The following is a 19,103-nucleotide window of genomic DNA, read 5'->3' as shown; positions in this document are numbered from 1 at the left end:
CAGCCTCATGGCCAGGCCCACAACAACAAGAAGCCTAGGCCACAAAGGAAACACATGCAGGCCTATATGGCAAAAGCAGCACTCATAACTCCCACCAGAAATGGCCACCAGCCACATGGACACTCACAAATCACAAGCAACAAGCAGGAGGCCTGGAAAACAATGTACTGAAAGCAAGCCTACAATAGCCAGACAAAGGATGCATGCTAAACCATACTGCTTAGCCTGTAATGCAATAACATGCAAACAAATGAAAAACCACAGGGCTAAACAAGGTCTGCAAGGTACACAACACACCACACACAACAAAGGCTTTTTTTAACACACCCAAAAAACTGAAATATACCAAAAAATACACATTTTGTAATTCAATCCAATGCCATCAATGCCCTAAATGATGTTTGAAATAAATTCAACACACAGCAAAGGAACAGTTGTTTCATCATCATGCACCCACCCATGACTAGCTCTGGGCCTACTGGCTACCCACAACAATTTTTTTTAATGATGAAAAGTGACAACATTGTAGTTGCAGCAACTGCAATGCCCCAATCACACAAACAACAACACCAACTTACTTGTAAAATCCCAAATACAAAAGTGCTCAAATCCAATGATAATGATGCAGCAGATACAAAGAGTGATTCTTCCTGCTCAAAATCCAAATTAAAACTGAACAGGAGCTTGACAAAGCACTTGAGGAGCCTGCTGGAGAGGAATACGAAGTTGGAGACTTTGTGGCACTTCCTCCCTCTCCCCAAAAAAGTTTTTTAAAAAAGGACTCATTGCACAAAAAAAGGACAGCCAACTGTCAATCTGAGGAGTTTTTTTCATACAAATCATCATTTATAGAAGGGTTTATGCTGCTTGAGATATTATTCTAATCCATATTGAAAATCTAACGTGTTCGGGATTGTGAGCTTCACCAACATTCCGCTGGATGTCCGATGGCATGTCCAAATGAAGTGTTCGTGATCGCAATCTCTCTCGCGGTGCCCGATGGTGCGGCAAATTATGTGTTTGCGATCGCACACTTTAGCGGTGTCGATGGCGCAGCGAATGGCGTGTTCCAGATTGCACACTGTCGTGGGCTCGCGCAGCCGGCTACCAAAATCTTGTGGCACACGCGGATAAGAAAACTCGTCGGCGAACTCAGGGATCTGTCGCTACCATGCACGCTAGAATGCATTTTTAAAGCGCAAACAAGTAAAAAGTTCCGCTACGCCAAGAACCGCGGAATTTTCAGAAATCCCGCGTTCTCTGCAGAAGCAAAAATTGCCTAAATTCCGAAAATTCCGCGAGCAGGCCTAGTTAAAATACCAAAGGACCTGTAACACGATATCATCTAATACATTTAATTCTGAAGATGAAACCTCTTGCTGCTCTCTGTGCTTGAATTGGAAATATAAAGGTGCAGGTACTCATTATTAACAGTCCCTGTTTTCCTGAGAAGTGTCAGTACTCTCCCATTAAATGTAAGGCAGCACTATAAAGAAGTGCCAGCACCTTTCATTTCAAATTAAAGAAGTGCAGGTACTCTGTATCGGACAGTACTTCCACATTTTAAACACTGCCTCTTTCTGACCCACAAAGTTCCTCTTTGCAGTTTCAAATATTGGTTTGTGTGTGGAAAAACATTCAATGTATCAATCTGTAGCTGGTTTCAGCAGAAAACATGACACAACTCTAATTACAACAAAATATTGGATAAGGCTTTCAAGTGGAATGGCCCAAACGTGCATTTTGAAACTGCACGCCTGAGTTCTGCTCTCTGTTTCGCCAAAGCAACCCATACTTTAGATAACATGTCTGTAATGTTTTGGTTTTTCTTGGGCTCCTCCCTAGACAGAGAAGTACAGCCACATTTAAAACGTTCTTCCATTAGCACTTGGGAACCATTTCAGAGAACTGAGAATGTGACGCTGCAGCTAACAGTGAGTCGACAAAAGGGAAAGGGGGATCGAAAAGAGAGACAGCTGTACATGGAGAGACACCAAGAGGAGGCTAGAGGGATACATTTAGAGCGCAACAAACAGAGATAGGGGAAAGCAGGTACAGAAAAAAGGGAAATACAGGTCTGAAGAGACACAAACAATGAATTAGTACAATTTGGTTTCTAATCTTTCCTCAGTAATAAAGCTTGTGGCACGATACTGTTAGCAAATATGTACAGGGAAATTAGCTTAGAAAAATGGGAGTATGGCATATATTTCTGTTAAAGAGAGAAACCTTTATCACTGCTTCCCTTTACACACTGAGAGCTAACCATAAATTTAAATACACTTATTCAGAAATGATCTGCCTTTTAAGAAAATGCATTTCCAGTTTTCTACCCATGCCATCTCAAGAGTGTAGTCAGATTATACGATACACAGTGAAATGCAAATGTACTCTGTCGATCTTAACTTTTCTCTCCAAAAAGAAGTAAATGAAATTCAGTTAACATTATATTTTCCTTCTCACCAATTTTATTCGTTTTATGTGGAATGCCTGCTTTCAGAACAGAATACATTTTAAAAGGTTCATGTTTTTTTTAGCCGCCCTTCTATGTAGATGAGAGATGCAGGGACCCAGTGTACTGACATTGCATTTGTACAGCGCTTACTACCCCTGAAGAGGCGTTGGAGATAAAGTGTTGGTACCAATGAAATCTTGTGAGCCAATGGGACCCCTGCATTGTACCAGAAAAACAAGAACATTTTCTCGCTATTGTTATGCACTTGTATTGGGCTGAGAAACATATGTAGGGCTGCGAGTAACAGCTTTGTTGTGTGTTCTTCGTGCGGGAACCCAAACTGCCTGTCTTGCAAAACGATCCACCACAAAGCATCATGTCCGTGTTGGCATCATGCTAATACCAACATTACCTTAGGGTTTTTTTTGCGAATTACGGGTTTTTTTGTGTGCAAATTCCCAGTAGAATTAATTAGCATCCCTTTTTTGGCACAATTAGTTATTTAGGGGCACCAGCCTGTGAATATATGCAGCGATATTTTTCATAGCAAGAACATAATAATGTCCGTATAAAAGTCCCACTGTTTAAATGGAAGGAAGACTACAACTGGTAGAAAGAAACAGGGGTTTTCTGGATACATGAAGCAAACTAGCAACCGCAGCAGGCTGTTGCCATGACAAACTAAACCTGAGGAGAAAGACATGACTCCCTAACAAACTTAAAATGGGAAGGATGGCTGAGACAAAGAGTGTGCAACAAAATGGGTGGGGGTTGGGCTGCAAGGAAAGGCTCAAACCAATGCACCGAGTCAAGGCCTGGCTGGTGGCAGAAGCAATCAGAAACGCATCGAGAAAGCACCTACCACACTACACCCCCCCCCCCCCCACCCCCCGCCCCGCAATCCCCGACCATAGGAAGCTAGCTACGAAGGAAGGCTATCAGGGTGCGTTGTACAGAAGGTCCATGGGCTGGCTGTGATAGCACTACAGCCCAGGTGGAAAGGATACATCATTGTAGCTTGCACGATGGAGAAGGGAAGCAAGGTCCGGTTCAATGCTGCCATTGCAGCTGGGAATGAAAAACACATGTGACCCAATCTTTAATGGAACAGATGAGGGAGTGCTGAGTAAGTGGTTCAAATGCTGGACATCAAAGAAACGCAATGAGAAATTTGTGCACAAAATAAGCCATGCCAAGGCGGTGCTGTGCACGTCATGAATGGGTTAACCAAAGTTCCACCTGGATGGTGCTCAGCCATATAAAGCACATTAGATATCGCTCTTGGGTGTGGATCACCATAAAGTTTTCATTAAATAGTCTTGATTAAATGAAAGGTAATGATCACTTATTTAGTTAAAGCAGGGTCGGGGAGGAGGAGGGGTTTAGCTTGGCAAGCTGGTATGGGTGGGTGGTTTCACATTTGGCTCCACTTGGAGCAGTCATCCATACAAGACAAGTCTCCATATTAACGCCTTAACTGCGGCGGCAGTGCTTGTGACGGCCGTTGGCTGACGTGCAAACTTAAAGGGCTAACACCAAGTGGAGCTGCAATTACCCAGAGAGAGGCATGATTACATGATTGTGACCTCCAATGGAATAGTCATCTAAAGCTCTGCTCTTGGAACATCAACAGCCTCTGCAGCAAGACGGAGGAGGTCGATTTCACTACCTTTCTTCCAGAATTTGATATCTTCCTATTGCAGTAGACCTGAGCCATGACACTAATGCTAATCATGGGCTACAAAGAGTTTCACCAATAAGCAAGTAAGATAAAAAAAAATCAGGCAGAGCTTCAGGCGGACTATTGATCTACATTGCAACAGTTTTACGGTGGAAATCAGAACTAATTGCTATTGGTCAAACTTGGACACAATGCATTAAAATCCCTTTGCCGCAATATCTAATGAGAGAAATTTGAAGCAAATTTCACAAAGACTCACTATTAATTTGTAACGTGTACGTTCATCCGGCACAGAAGGAAAAAACAGACAAAAAAAGAGTCTTTAACAGCATTACTAACATCATTGAAATGTCCCTTTTCACAAGCTGGTATCGTGTTGTCAGGTGATTTCAACATGTTTTTATTACAAACTAGCAGCCCGCCCCGGCGTTGCCCGGGGCAGAAGAGGGCTGCGGGCAGCATTTCAGGCTTGCGTGCTCTCCCGCCCTGGCCCCCGCCCGCCACGACATTGTCTGTGTCCCGAACAATGTCGTGGCGGGCGGGGGCTGGGGCGGGAGTGCACGCAAGCCTGAAATGCTGGCTTCTCCTACCCCCGCCTGCCCTGTGTCAGTGCTCAGTAGCCCTTGCCTCTGCCCGCCCAGTCCCCCGCCTGCCCTGACCCCGGCTCCTTACCTCAGCCTCTGCTCCTCACCGCCGGTCCAGCTCCGCCGCTCAGGTACTCACCATCTGTCCGCCGCCGCTCCTCCCCTGCGCCATGTCCGCCTCTCTGCTCCGCCGCTGGCCTCACGTTACTGCTCCTCCCCCGCGCGCCATGTCCGCCGCTCCTGGGACGCTGCTCCTCCCCTGCTCCTGACATGACGACGCACGTCGCGGCAGGCGCTACTTTGGGAAACTATTTTTTTTTTTTAATTTACTTTTTATATAAGGTTTTTTTTTAAAAAAATTAACGCCTATGACCATCTACACTGTGGTTCCCGAGTTTACCTGGCTCAAAGGTGAGAGTTCTCTCTTTATAATAGTAGTATAGATTACACTTTCTTTGTGTACTCCTCAATGTTTAGATGTCATTGTGTTAAACCCATATGAAGGGATAGAATGCCAACATGTCACTGCTGTGCCTCATTCTCATGTTATCCCACATTGCGAGGTGCTGAACTTCCACACCTGTTAAATACCGCACCAAACAGTATCGTATTTACCGGATGGAATATTGCATTCCAAATAACGGCCCACTTGAAAATGAGGTCCTAACAGGCATTCCCTTCTCGCTGTAATCCTTCAAATGCACCGGTAAATGGACTTCTTGCTATGAGTTATAGCGCTGGCAAGTTTCAGAAAAAATGGTCTTGCTTAATGTGTCTTTAAGCAGATGCATGGAATCACTGTCATTAATTGGTTTCAGTTCACGTGACTGATGTACCACGAAAAACATTCTTCTCTTGTAGCTTGTTTCGTACTGGCACATTTAACCAGTCGTTTACTGCCATCTAGTGGGCACATTGCACATAACTGGCAGATTTTCATGGAACTCGAGGTGAATGGATTTCGTTTTCACCCTACGGAGTAGGAGCACTGCCCATTCTGCACTATTAGCTGGATGGAAGGACGCATTAGCGAGGCAAGATCGTGGCAAAATGTGTCAGTCTAATTATCTCAAGCGCCTTGCACGTTACCGCTCCTCCCCTGCGCGCCATGTCCGCCGCTCCTCCCCTGCTCCTGACGTGACGACGCACGTCGCAGCCGGCGCTACTTTGGAGAACTACTTTTTTTTTTTTATTAACTTTTTATATAAGGTTTTTTTTTTAAATTTTTAACGCCTATGACCATCTACACACCCTGCCGATTTCAACGGTGTATCGGGTGTGTAGATTGGCACTGTGGTTCCCGAGTTTACCTGGCTCAAAGGTGAGAGTTCTCTCTTTATAATAGTAGTATAGACTGGCACAGTTCAAGGAAAACACTGTCTTAAATGCAATGGGGAAAACATTCCCTTAGTTATCGGCAACGGTCGCAGATTTGATTGTCAAGGTAAAATCTGCATTGCATCACTATCCAATATAGGGATGCTCACTTTAAATGGTCGATTCCCCCAAGACCAACCAGCGGCACCAACCAGAAGCTCCAAGTATACAGACACTGTCTTAGATTACACGCTAGTGGACATGGAGCTTTATCAAATGATTATGACCTACCCAATTATATCTCGACTGGAGAGCGACAATTGCACCCAGTTTATCGAGCTCCTCATTCAACCTCCGAGAGACCCTCCAAGCAATGATTTGTTGGAATGCCCAAGCTCTTACAATCTGAAAAGGCTAGTATGGAAGGGTAAAGAAATATCAAAATTACTGAATTTTATAAAACATTGGAGGGCAATCAATCCAGACACAAATTGGTAGATATCATGGTAAACTTGGGACCACATGATAACAACGCTCATATCTAAATTTTCACCACATTATCCGCAACAGTAAAACAAAATTAGGAAAGACGCACCTTGGTTCTTAAAATCGCTATTAAAAAAAAAAAAGGATTTTACATAAGGAGATTAGAGGGCTCCGGAGGAATGCACCAATGAACTGTGCAAACAGGAATCTTCAAATCAATCTTCTCAGGCGCCATTATAAAAAGGAAGTAGGGTCAGAAAAGAAATTACATCAAACTAGCATCTGGCTAAATCTGTTGCAAACTAGCAAAGTAAATAACAACAAGGAGTTTTGGGCAGAAATAAATAACATAGCAAATGTTTTTTTTCGACACCGCATTGCAAACATTCCTGAGGCCGACTGGATTGAACATCTGAACACGTCTGAGAAACAAGTACCAGCAAACGATTATCATCAAGCTTTGAGTCAATTTAAAAGCGAGCCTCTCAAAAATGTGTCTGAAGGAAAAGGACTAAAGAAAACCCAACCTGAGAGAGTCCTAAAAAACTTAGGTCAGTTGGGGCCCCTTGCCCAAATGGCCCCCAAAATGCACTGTTTAAGTTTCACCAACCTTTTTGGGCTGAGTACCTCACCCCACTGTTCAACCATTCGTCTTTAACAAATAGCATACCAGCATCATGGAGAGGCAGCATCCTTCACCAAATTTTCAAAGCCAGCAGTAGATCAGATCCAGCACATTACAGACTGATAGCTCTCATAGACATCAAAGCCAAATTATATGCCTTGAATCTTCTTGCAGACCTTTAAGAATGGATCATCTCCAGTAAGATTATTCCAGTTTCACAACAGGCTTTAGATCAGGCACAAGCACAATGAGGAATCTCTTGGCTTCTGAACCTCCTTGCTGAAAAAGCCCTACAAATGTCCACCAAATTATACACCTGCTTTGTGTATTTAAAAGCAGCTTTCAACATGGTACCAAGAGAGCTCCTATGGTTAAAGATGGCAAAATGGTGAGTCCTGCCGAAGTTACTAAGAGCTATAACAAACTTGTACTCACATACTTGGGTCCAGGTAAAGCAAGGGGATGCACATGACTTAATTTCTCTATGCTGTGAGGGGAACGGCCGAACAAAACACCCTGCACACCTCCTCACGCCACTCTCTCCTGCGCCACCGCCATGAGGGGAATGGCAGGTCAGTCTGCAGTCACCCTGCCGTGAGGGCAACGGCAAGGATAGAACTCCACCTCCCAGGGGGCATTGCGCGGCACTAGTGAAGGGCGCCATCAAAGGGCGCCAGAGGCCCTTATATCCAGTGAGGACCTCCCGCAGCGCTGGACGCACGCGGGCGCTGCACGGGCGAAGCCCGGGCCAAGGGTGGGCCCGTCTGCGCCCATCAGAGCTCGTAAGAGGCTGGGCTTGGCTGGGGGTGTTAAAAGCAAAAATTCCCAGAAAATCACCCTCTATAATTTCATATCTGACCTCGGCTGTGGGCGCCTTGAAAAAAGAAATAGCCAACGCAGAAAAGTAACTGGGTTTGTGCGCAAGTGAAGATTCTGGCGAAGTGTTGGGAACTGTGTCATCTACCCTTGTACCTTTGGAACCGATGGTAGTGATTAGCGGTCCAATAGAGAGGAGCAAAATATAGTCCTCCGATGTTGTGGCACCTGAAGATGTGGCAAAAGTTTGGGGGATTCTTTATTGGAAGAGGGCACGTCCCAACGAGTCCCTATGGAGGGTGTTAGAGGGGCAAAACGTAATACGAGAAAAGCAACCAAGCGGCATAAGGGACCCAAAAACAGTACTCTCAAGTTGGTGCCGGGGGTTGATGAGAAAATTCAATTGACATTGCGGACTCTCATTGAGGATATATTTAGTGCCTGATTTGAATCTATACTGACTTCTATTGCTAAAGATGTTACTGACACTATGAATTCTTGTGTGGCTGATCTAAAGATAAAATGTGAGCGTTTAGATAACTTTATGGATTCATGTATGATGGACAAAATGAGCAAAAGGTCCCACTTCCTACATCCCCAGTAGTAACTAGGACCTCTGTGTGTGGGAATAATGTAGGATCTCACTTGTTGCCACTCCCGGAAAGGGGGGGGGGTGCAAAGCTGAACCTGGGTGGTAGGGCTGATGTTTCCCATGATCTGGACTCAGGGGGAGCAAAAGTATCTAACACTGTCTCCTGTACTGATAGCCAACAATTAATGGGACAGTCTGCAGTATCTAGGGTGAATTCTATTAATTATAAGACTAATGAAACCCCTAGCGTTAGTAGAATTGATCTCCCCCCAGAAGCTACCCCTCTGGTTGCAGTTCTCATTGGGGTTCCTCCTCTAAGTGCTTCTGACGATGAAACAACTGTGGCTTTGTTGCATAAATCAAAAAACTGGTGTGATAATTATTGTTCTGGTCAATCTGAGATTTCTAATCATATCATAATGGCTAGACGGGTGTCCTGGGAGGGTAATCGACCAAAACAAGTTCCTGGTGACTGTATCATAATTACCTTTAATAAACGGAATTTAGTTGACAGGCTGCTTTGGAACGCTACTGATTTATGTGGAGAAGGCATAAGGGGTTTCCCGTTGGGTTATTTTTACCCACCAGTAAGCGCCAATCACGCCCCTGTTAGGGTAAGCGCCATAAGCACTGGAGGTAAGAACTTGGTCCCTAGTAGGGTGGTAACATGTGACCAGAGGAGGAGGCTTAGATGGTCCTAAGTAACCCGGACACCTTTTTCCTGGATTTGTGTGAAAAAAGTATAGGGAACATTACAATTTGTGCTGATCCTTTAAGTACTAAGGATCTGGTTCTTAGAGCCTTTGAGGCCATCTGTAGACAGATAGCACGTGATTTAACCGTAAATACAAAACCAAGAATTATATGTGGTTTAAGATGGTTTGACGATAATTGTTCACGCGCCCACTGTTCTTTAGTTTTAGCTTTGAAAAAACAACCTTGTGATAGGGCCCTGATAGTTACGTTGAGGAAGCAGTATCAGAGATCAGTGCATAGTCGGAAAGCAGAGATCAAGGCAGAGGCATGGAATGCACTATTATCTGTCGAGGTATTAAGGGATAGCTCAAGATTTTAGTCAATCATTAACAACCCTTTCTTTTGTGGTGATGATAATGAGGTTCGGGAAAGTAATATCACAGAGGCCCAGTGGCTGTCCCATTTTGAGGCAATTTAGGACTCTAAGGAGGATGTCTGAGAATGGCATTTATGGACCTATCCTCCACGTTTAACCTGGTTAACAGGTCAAAGCTACAGAATATATTGCTGGAAAAAGGCCTTGATCCTTGTTTAGTACATTTTTTGGACAATCTTTATCAAGACCTCAGCATCGGTTAGAATCTCCCAGGATGGTATATGTACAAGACCTTTTAAATCAGGTTGGGGCGTCCGACAGGGGTGCATTTTGGCACCCCTGCTTTTTAATCTTTACATCAACGACCTGGACAAGTCCTTAGTGGAGGCTTCTCTGGATATTCGGCATGAGGAGACTGCCCAATTCCTGTTCTCCTATACGTGGATGACGCTGTTCTCTTAGCCCGCACTGCAGTAGGCCTCCAGCAGCTTTTAGACGCTTTTGGGGCCTATATGCAGTCTTTGGACCTGGTAGTGAATATTGGAAAGTCACATAGTATGTCAACAGGTAACAGAGCTAGAAAAGCTAAATCCTTGTACTGTAATGGGCTGGAAGTCTCTTCAGGGTCCTCTTTTACTTACCTAGGGGTTCTATTTGACGATAGGTCCTCCTGGATACCTCGCAATTTTTTTTTAAATGCAGTCATCCGATCCTCCCTATGACTCTTGGGGTTTGCACAGCGTTTAGGGGCTAGACCTATAGAGGCAATTTTAAAGGTTTATAGAGCAAAATGCTTGGCCATTGCTGTCCTACGGATCCTTTATATGGGGATTTAACCCCTTCGCTGCGGCGGCTATTCCGCTGCATCGCTAAGGGGGAGGCGGGACCACACGGCGGTCCCGTGCTCGTGACGGAACCGCTCCGTCACGGCCCGCGGGTGAGCTTTGCTTGTGACGGAACGGTTCTGTTACGGCCTGCCTGCTCTTCAGAACGTCAGCAAAAGCGCGGAATTCACGCCGCGCAGGCGCGACGAGCGGGCCGTGACGGAACCGTTCCGTCACCAGCACAGCCCACCCAAAGCTCGTGATGGAACAATTCCGTCAGAAGCATGGGAGGGGTTAAAGAGCAGGTTGGGGTTCAGATAGCCGAAAATAAATTTCTACGAAGTCTTCTGTCTATACCACAATCTACCCCAACATTTTCTATACATCAGGAATTGGGGTTAGGCTGTGCTTCTGACATTTTGAGCACAGCTCCGTTGCTTTGTTGCCTCAAAACCTGGCTAAACCCAGATTTAACCCTGAACCACCAGATCATAAGGGATTGTGTTAATTTAGATAAGTCTTCTAAAATTAAGTGGTTGTCCTATGTTAGATGCATGTTATTTCAAATAGGGCGTCCTAAACTATTTGAGGCCCCCGAAAAGATCCGGAAGGAGGATGTGATGTGGGTGAAAATGAATTTTAAGAATTTCTTGCTGTTGGAGGGAGAAGAACAGGAGCTATGCAGACCTTTATTTAGGGATAATTTTTTGATAAAAACAACTATTCTTATTGAACCCTATTTGGTAATGGTGAACAAGCCTTTTCATCGCTGGCTCCTAACTAGGCGCCGTTTTAATCTGATTCATCTTACATTGGGGTATTTTTCGGGATGGTGCAAACCAGAGGACGCTGAACCTTGTCATTGTGACAACTTTTCACCCCAGGATACTTTACATTTTATGATGTTCTGTCATTTTCTAATCTAATATTCGAATGAAATTTTTGATACCTATTTTGAGAGGAAGGGGCTTTTTACAGTTCAGACCAGCGTTAGTCTTTTTTACAGACGTTGAGTAATCCAGGGGATATTTTTAATATTGCATGTTTTCTTGTTGCTGCCGTGAGGCTCAAGTAAAATAGAAACCTGATGATGAATTCTGTTTAGACAAGAGTAATAAGGGTCATTGAAATTTTAAAACTTGGATATGATGTTTTTATATGTGATAATTGTTTTTATATATGTTGTTTAAATATTTTTTAATATTGTCTGTGTTTGATATCTACTGTACTTTTATGATTTTAATTAATCGAATAAAGTGTATTGACTGACTGACTGACTGGCTAGGCAATGGAGAGAGAACCACAGGGAAGATTCCGATGCATAGAGGCTTAAAACAAGGATATGTGCGAGCCCCTAGTTTATTTAACCTCCTTACAGCCAGGCTGTCAGAAGTCCAAAGCGGTCCAACTAAGCTAGCAAACCACAAAATCAGTCATCTACAATATGCTGACAATATAGTTTTATGTAGCCAGACTCCAACTGGCCTCCAGCGATTGATGACCAAACTGTTGGAATATCAGAGGTACTCGGACTAGTCATAAACTACAATCAAACAAAGGTTAGTTTCTCCGCAAACACCAATAGCCATGAAAAAACACACATAAATGGTTTGTAGCAGAGAAGAGAATAGAGCAGGTTGGCTCATACAAATATTTAGAGGTGGAGGTAGACTCTAAAATAACATTTATTATTATTATTATACAAAATTTATAACGCGCTCAGTTACCCATGAGCATCCCGGCGCGAGACAGACCGAGGAGGAAAGCTGAGTTCACACGCTACACTGGAAACAAGTGAGTCTTCAGAAGTTTAGAGACCATCTAACCAAAGGGGGAGCCCAGGCGAGCAAACTGCGCTTTGCACTACGATCAAAACAAAGGTGCCCGTCCAATTCCTACCTTCTTCAAGTAATTGCCACCAAGTTTCTCCCGACACTCACTTATGGATCTGAACTTTATAAAGGCAATGATGCACATTTCCTGAGTTTTCAACAATCCAATCTTTTTAAACAAAATTTTTAAATCCCACAATTTACCTCCCAGGCTCCCAGGCTCAGGTTTGACTGGAATTTGGGCTTTTCAATCAACTTTGGGTAATGTCAGTAGCAATAATCAAACTGTGTTGGAACATGAGAGCGGCACTTGAAGAATCCTTGGTAGGTCTTTGTTGGACGGAACCAGAGAACCAGCCTAAAAGTTAGAACAACTGGTCAACAGCATTTCAGCAAGCATTAACTGCTCACAATCAGCATCAAGCATGGGGCATAAACATCAGCTTCCCCGCATTCAAAAAAATTGCAAATAAAGCTGCTGAACAGAATACCTAGTTATTGGATAAAGCAGCGTTCGCAAAGAAAAACATGGATGGATGATTTTAGCTTCCTATGGGATCTGGTCACCGCAGCCATATCTTGTACATTACATGAATCCAACACTACAGTACTCACTGCTCTTTACTCAAATGGTAACTTTTTCCTCGAAAGGTCAGGTTCCAACATGGAACTAAACTTGGCCGACTAATTTGTGCTGACTCCGTGAGAGTGCGGAAGAAATAGTCCAACATTTTTTGAACATTTGTCTAGCCGTTAGTCACTGGATACATCAATTCCTACTTCTAGCTCTTTGACTACTGGGATAAGATCCTGGTGACCCGCCGTAATGGCCATATTAAATAGCCAGTCGCTGCAGCTCTCATGCAGGAACACAAAGTTTCTCCAAACTGTTACAAATGCAGCAGGGGACAGGGTCTGCACAAACTACAAATGAATTCCATAACACAAATACATGTGAATCAGAAGAAACTTTGAACGTTATGCGATTTAGCTGGCACAGAGCATTGCCTAGTTTAAAGATGCTTTCCTCATAGTTGCATGCAATCCAGGACCTATTGAGTGCTATAAATCTCATAGCAGGGTGGTAATAGTACTGAATTACTATTTTGACTCAACAAACTCCATCTTTGGAGCAGCTACAGAAAGCATTAAGCACTCTTATAATCTTCGGAAAAGAGGACAGTGTATACTTTGCATATTTTGCACAACAAATTGACTTTGATGTTTTAGATGTAATACGCATTATGTCTCGTTTGTATATTCAAAACTAATTGTAGGGACACTTATAGTACTGTTTTTTTTATTCTGCACATCTAATACAAGCTTATTGGCAGCTTTAGATAGCATAGTGCACTTTTCTAATATTTGGAAAGAATGACAGAGTACACATTGCACATTTTGCACATAGAATCATCTTTGCTGTTTGCGGAGGTTTTTAGATGTAATATGTATTATGTCATAAGGCAAGACCGAATTTTGAATTCCTTAGCTTCGGCCAGTGTCAGGTACTTTGCTTTTAAATAATGCAACGGTGTGGATTATTTAATTGATGAGATGTTAATTCAGTCCAAATTTTAAGTGAGAACTTGTTTGTTTGAGATATCCTATATAAAATTGTAATGGTTTTAATTAACTACACAATAACAAAAATATACATTGGGTGGGTGGTGATGGGGACGACGACACAGATGGGGACCGTAGCTGAACAAGGATGGAAACAATTTTTAAAAAAGAATTCTCCCAAGCAACTAATAAAACAATCAAGAGTAAGGAAACTTTACTTGGCCAATGCTCCTCAGCCAAGAATGGAAGTGACGTATCCTCTGGGCAAACCAGTTAGGAAGCAGCAATTAAGACTGATGCTGGAGTCAACCTATAGTAAGCAGCCAGCGGGATCAAAGTCCTTTTACTGAATACAGCAGGTCTTGAAGCAACGCATGCGCGCTGCCTAAGCTCGACCTAAAAACACCCTTGTATCATGTCAATCATTCAGTGGCAGTAAATCATAGATACTGTAACTCCTTCTTCGATTGGTCAGCATGGGGGTAACACAGGCCCCTGCAACCTCTCTAGGGTAGTGCCTCCCCAGCCATTTGGTGGGAGGCCCTTGGAACCCATGGCAAATTAATATTGTTCATATGGGAGAATCAGGGGGCTCTCTTCACATTCTGCAAGTGAACCCCAACATTTTATGTTGCACAATTATTGGACAGGAGCACTTGAAACAATCACCGACCAATATCAACAGTAGTTATCTTGGGTGTGAAGATCGATGTTCACTTAATTTATCTTCCCCATATTAAGTCAATGTCCCAGGATTGTTTGGTGGATGGTTAAGAGTTCTGTCACATTAATATTTAGTGCGTGTAGCACGTGTTGTGAGCAAACATATGACATTATTCCGCGGGTGGATATCCAGTATACCATTACTTCGCATTTTTTATAACGCAAGTGCGTTTACTCTGACATACCATGACCCCGCAAATACTTACACCGCATATGCCTTTACCACGCATGTCATTACAACGCAAAGGCATGCGTGGTGAAGACATATACATTGTGTGGTAAATATTTAATTACCGTCCTAATTTCTATGCAGGTAAGTACTTATAAAATAACTCAGTCGGAAAGAAAGAGACAGAGTCCGTGGTGTTAGAGTTCTTAGGGGTTTTATTCCTTAAAAAGGAATGGTTCAGAACCGGATATCATGTTCCTGACACCGCTGGGGTTCAGGAAGGGATAGAGCGTACTTTATTGATAATACATAACATTTATACTTAAAGCACATAATGGAAACCAATACAGAAGGCGTAACAGCTGAGAGAAACAAGATAAGAACACACACGTGTTAGCAATACGTAATCAGAAGGCGTGAACTAGGGCGTACATAGAGGTGTGTGCTAGAAACGTCACATGAAAGTGTCACAAGTGGGTGGGTACATAGCAGAATCTTGCAATGTCAGCAGAAATCTGAGGTCTGGATGCGCGCGCAGCTGCATGACGTGTGATTGACGTGAAGCTGGAGGGTGCAGGGGACTTGACATTTACACTAGAGGGAAGAGACAGAAGTCTGGCATGTCAGATCAACTTGTTCCTATATCATATCTGATATCTGATGTTTGGGAACGATATTATCTGGAAGGAAAGGTCTCTTGGGCAGAGGCTATCCTATACTGACTATGAATGCGTGCATATGTGCCTACGTGTCTGTGGGTAAAGCGAAGGGGCCATGGGCCTACCATGGTAACGGGAGCTATGAATTACTTGCATGGAGACAGAAAGGCCGGGCCCTTTGCTCTGCAGCTGAGGGGTTGTTTATCTACCCTGCTAGACTGGAATGTGTTTTTGGGAAGCTGAGCTTGGCTATGCTGATAACGTGAAGGTAAAATACTGTCTTTGGCAGGCAAGCAGGCCGAGCCAGGCCCCGCTCGCCTCGCAGGGAGTAGGACAGAGTTCATGGGGGCATCCCACGTTGCAGTTTCAGGAGGCAAAGATGATTTTGAAAAAGAAAAGGCTCGATGGCAGAAATCGGGGCCTAGCTCACACAGAGCCAGGAATACAGAAAGTGCACCATACAAAGACGGTGGCAAGGCATACTTAGGAACAGAATATCCGACCCATTCAGGGTGGATCTGAAAGAGGACATGTTAACGTTGGACGCAAATGTATTTGCGTCTTCATAGCTGGCACAGGAGGGAAGTTACATGCACTTTAAGCTCGTACATGGAGACGGTGGGGTACACGTTAGGGAACATTCTTGACCATAAAATTTCTATTTCCTCATTCCCTCCTTGTTCCCTACGGACCCTTCATGATATATCAATCTTCATTAATCCATTTATCTGTGTAGTGAGCATCATCTGCTCATCCTTTCTCAAACGGGATTTAGTACGTTGACTTGAATGGGGAGTGCAGGATGTGGCGCACAAGCCGCAAATCGCTGGCCCACATTGTAAACATAGACAGCAACTGAATACTATAAGTAGTATTGTTCCAAGGAGTGACAGTATTTTCCATCCCCAAGCTGAAATAGTAGTCCAGAGCCAACCGGACCAAGTCCAGGTGCCTGGGTTCTGATGTATCTGACTAGCTATCTTATGGAGACGGGTAATAGCCTTATATACGGACGGAGCATTATCTGGAATGAAAACACAACAAGCTGACCCGAGGACCTTACAGGCTCCTCCTCGATCGGCTAGTATGACGTCAAGGACAAGACGATTTTGAAGAACGACAAGTCTCATAGCAGACTGTTCTTCGGTCAAGTTACCTAGGGCAGAAGTAGTCTCTTTCACTACTGCTTCGAGAGTTCTGGTCAAGTGACGGATAGACTTACTATTAAAGATAGCACCTAAATAGGGAAAGAAACCTTTATTGAAATCTGTGTACTGTTCCCATGCTGTCTCAGTATAGTCGACAATTGGGAGATCTCTTTTGGGTCTGTGAACTAGACGGGAATTTCTATGATAATCAGGTGGAGCTAGGAAAACGGGTGGCAGTAAGAATCCAATATAACAGGTACCATCCCAATCTAGTGGCAAACGTATGTATGCTGTCTGACCACAAATAAAATAGGAATGACGAGTGGCTTTGAATGTGGACTTGCCCTTACCACTAAATTCGATCACAGTAGTACATTTACTATGACCCAGGTGTACTGTACCATTCTTTCTGACACATAATTCACCCTTGACTGGTAATACTGACATAGTGGGCAAGTCTGGCTTGGTTTCGGATTCAACATTCAGAATCATGAGGTTAAGTGTAAAATGTCCTAATCCATATACTTCATTTTCTAGATCAGTCCCTGTCCTTTTGGGAAGTCCCTCCTTGTCAGGATAACATACTCTATGCAGAACTGTGTTCAGGTTTCCCCATACCCCGTTACCCTGATAAACTACGGAATTTGAATCTAAAGAATTAATCAAACTAAACCATGCGCCACATGAACCATTGTGTGTGAACGGGTACAGGAAGAGGGGCAGAACTCCCTCATATTTCTGGTAGGGGGGAAGTCGGCCACATATCCAACAATTTGTAGCGTTGCTGGTCTGATGAGAGTGATGTAACATACTAATGAATGTATTGTTGCGCAGCGCAAGTCGGTAAGACAACTCGTGAGGGGGTAACTCGCTAAAAGAATGCTCAGCAGTGTTATTAGAAGAAGAATGTGCACGTGTAGCAATAGGAAAATAGATATGCAAAATTACACTTGTGACAATAATCGTAAGACTTAAAGAAAACATGATCCATAAGGTAACAATACAGTAACTTTTGAGAGATTTGCAATATCGTTGCTTCTTGATCTGTTTCTCTCTATCTCTCTCTCTATTGGGGTCTAGGGGATACATGTCAGAAACTATTTAACCGATTCACCTAGGGGAGGACTTAAACAATTAAACTGTCTGACTTGCTAGACCGCAACTTTGATTTATACTCCTCTTGCGGAGTTTTCTCTACCATGGGAAGTTTAGAGTCACTAGAATCTGGGCAGTCCTTTGAAGGGGTGGAAGAGTCAGTTTCTGGCAACAGTTCATTACATTTTTTAATATGACTCGAATGAATCCACCCTTTACGGCCTTCAACTTTGATTGCAGTCCTCGTGGTCAGAAGGACGAGCTTCGGCTCCTGCCAGCGGGGCTCCAGCGGACTCCTCCTATCGAAATTTCTCACTAGGACAGTATCTCCTGGACGGACATCGTGTGGCTTTACATCAGTGTTGTCGGGAAAGGCTGCAGCAACCTGTGAACGACATGATTGGAGTGCAGACATCAAGGAGGCAAGGTAATCGGTCAGCATATTACAGTCAACATCGGTTATTTTCTTAGGCATGGGCGTCCCCCACATATTTGGTGGCCGGCCAAAGACCACCTCATATGGGGATAGTCCTGATCTCGAATGTGGGACCATTCTCATATAGAATAGTGCAACTGGCAGGGCGACTATCCAGTCGACCCCTTTCTCTTTACATATTTTAGCAAGGCGTGTTTTCAGTGTCTGGTTGTGCCTCTCTACAAGGCCAGCTGCCTCGGGATGTCGGACGCAATGGAATTTCCACTGATATCCTAGCAAGAGTGAAACCTGCTTCATAAGCTCGGATGAGAATGGCTGTCCGTTATCTGAGTACACGATACGAGGCAAGCCGTACCGTGGGAAGAATTCTCGAACCAGCTGCTTGGCAGTGGTCGGGGCAGTGTAATCTGGGACTGGATATGCTTCTGTCCAACGGGAAAGTGCACAAACAACTACGAGGACGTACTTGAATCCTCGACAACGTTCCATCTGGATATAATCCATCTGGAGGACTTCAAAAGGGTGATCGGGAGGATGAAATCCACCTTGCTCTACAGGGACGCTTTTACCTGGATTGAACTGACAACAGATCATGCAAGTACGCACTTTCTGTTTTGCTGCTGCTCGTAAATGTTTGTTGTACCAGAGATTCTGTAAACTGTTTAACATAGCTTTTTCTCCTAAGTGTGCTGGACTATGTGCTGTATTAATTATGACTTGAACCATAGAGTCGGGGAGAAACCATGTGGCTTTCCCTTTTGTCACCCATCCCTGGTCTGTCTGGATCCCTCCTAGTTCAGTCCATTTCTTGATTTCGTCTGGAGTAGCATGTGTCTGAATGTCAATTACATCTAGTGTGGGATCCCTAACTGTCATACAATGTGTCGGTACTATTGTCTTTGTCACATCAGTTGTCTGGGTGTGAGTCAATGCTGTATGTTTTGCTGTTTGGTCTGCCAGGTCGTTACCCTGGGAAATAGAATCTGTAACTCTAGTGTGTGCTTTACACTTCATGATGGATATGCC

This window comes from Lissotriton vulgaris, chromosome 5 (assembly GCF_964263255.1).
Source record: "Lissotriton vulgaris chromosome 5, aLisVul1.2, whole genome shotgun sequence".
Lineage (NCBI taxonomy): Eukaryota > Metazoa > Chordata > Amphibia > Caudata > Salamandridae > Lissotriton > Lissotriton vulgaris.
This window is presented reverse-complemented; position numbering follows the sequence as displayed.